Source organism: Rhincodon typus, chromosome 47 (genome assembly GCF_021869965.1).
Source record: "Rhincodon typus isolate 14 chromosome 47, sRhiTyp1.1, whole genome shotgun sequence".
In the NCBI taxonomy this organism is placed as follows: Eukaryota; Metazoa; Chordata; class Chondrichthyes; order Orectolobiformes; family Rhincodontidae; genus Rhincodon; species Rhincodon typus.
Window position 1 is genome coordinate 8,615,180 of NC_063378.1, and position 2,442 is coordinate 8,617,621.

The window sequence follows — 2,442 nt, forward strand, 5'->3', positions numbered from 1 at the left end:
ACACTCACACGCACACTCACACACTCACACTCACTACACACACACACTCACTATGCAGACACACACACACACACTCACTACACACACACTCACTACGCGCACTCACACACTCATATACGCACACTCTATGCACACACACACTCACGTTCACACACGCATACTCACACATGCACACTCACACACACACTCACTATGCACACACACACACACTCACTACGCACACACAGTCACACACTCACTACGCACACACACACTACGCACACACACTCAGTACGCACGCACACACACTCACTACGCACACGCACACTCACTACGCACACACACTCACTACACACGCACACACACACACACACGCACACTCACACACACACACTCACTACGCACACACACACTACTCACGCACACTCACACACACACACGCACACGCACAATCACTTGCACACACGCACACACAATCACTTACACACACACACACACACAATCACTTGCACACACAATCACTTACACACTCACCCACACACACAATCATTTGCACACATGCACACACAATCACTTGCACACACGCACACACACACACTCACTTACACACACACACTCACGCTCACACAATCACTTACACACCTCAATTACACACACACCCTCACTTACAGGCACACACACACACACACTGGTGCACACACAAACACACTTTCACACTCACATCTCCCCTCCACCCATCACCTCTACCTCTCAAACCTGCCCCATCTCATCTTCCCCCATCCTGCTCTCCTTTGCCTGCGTGCCCCAGCCTGAGCCTCCAAGCCCCTTCTCTCCTTGCCTCTGCATTCGGCCTCACAGACTGAGCTCAGGGACACCTGTGCACAAGCAGAGAGACTGGGAGTGGGCACAGGTTCGGTGGTGGTGGGGTGCGGGTTGGAATTTGAATTGGGGTGATCAGAATCACTGGGAGGGGGTGCGGTCAGGGGGCTTTCAATGGAGTTGATAAGGGAGACACCGTTCCCAGGGGCAGGAGAGTCAGTCTCCAGAGAGACAAGAATGGGAGAGATTCAGGAAAAGGACTGGGGGTGGGGGGAGGCGGTGTTGGAGGGTGGGGGGATGGATATGTTTTCTGGGGCAATGAGGAGCTGGCCTGAAAATGTGGTTGGACCAGGAACGTTCAAAAAGGGGTGGGGGGGTGGAAATCGGGGTAAATTCTGGATGGGGTGCATCTGCAGGAATGTATGGAGGTGGGGATTGGGAGGGTGAAGAGCCAGAGAGGGGAGAGGGTCATTCACACGCAGGACTCACCAGACAGAGTCATACAGAAGGGAAGCAGGCCCTTCAGTCCATGCCTACCTGATATCCCAAATTAATCCAGTCCCCATTTGCCAGCATTTGGCCCATGTCCCTCAAAACCCTTCCTATCCATGTCCCCATCCAGATGCCTTTTAAATGTTGTAATTGTACCAGCCCCCACCACTTCCTCTGGTAGCTCGTTCCATACACGCACCACCCTCTGTGTGAAAAAGTTGCCCCTTAAAACTTTCTCCTGCTCACCTTAAGAATATGCCCCTCGAGTTTTGGACTCCCCTACCCTGGGGAAAAGACAATATTTACCCTCTCCATGTCCCTCATGATTTTATAAGCGTCTATAAGGTCACCCCTCAGCCCCCGACGCTCCAGGGAAAATAGCCCCAGCCTATTCAGCCTCTCCCTGTAGCTCAAACTCTTGGCAACATCCTGATAAAATCTTTGCTGAAAACTGTCCCGTTGAAAACCATCCTTCCTGTAGCAGGGAGACCGGAATAGTGCACAGTATTCCAATGAAATTGCCTCAGCTGGAGGTTTCCAGGAACTTTTGCTCCCTTCAAACATTAACCAGCTGCTGGTTAATTCATAACCAGCTAGCAGCCGGGAGGAACGTTCCTGGTGAATCTGCTCCCGATGCTGTTCGAAGCAAAGTGACCCAGATCTCAACAATTAAAGGACAATGCAGACTCACCCCCCACCCCTGCATCCCAATTGTAACCTGACCCGTACGTGAGGGGCACAAAATCTCAGAACTGGCTCGGTATGATTTGCATCATGTGACTGCAACACCTCAAACCATTGATCAGTCAGGCAGGGAGAGAAAGCATAGGCTATTCGACTAGAGAAGCCAGCTCAGGCACCCTCAACTCCAACAAATCTCGAATACTGGGTAGCAGTCAGAAGCAGAATTCACCAAAACCTCAGCCGTTCCCAGACCCGATGTACTCAATACAATTTTGCTGCACTGTCGGAGGGTCAGTGCTGAGGGAGCGCCACACTGTCGGAGGGGCAGTGCTGAGGGAGCGGGCACTGTCGGAGGGTCAGTGCTGAGGGAGCGCCGCACTGTCGGAGGGGCAGTGCTGAGGGAGCGGGCACTGTCGGAGGGTCAGTGCTGAGGGAGCGCCGCACTGTCGGAGGGTCAGTGCTGAGGGA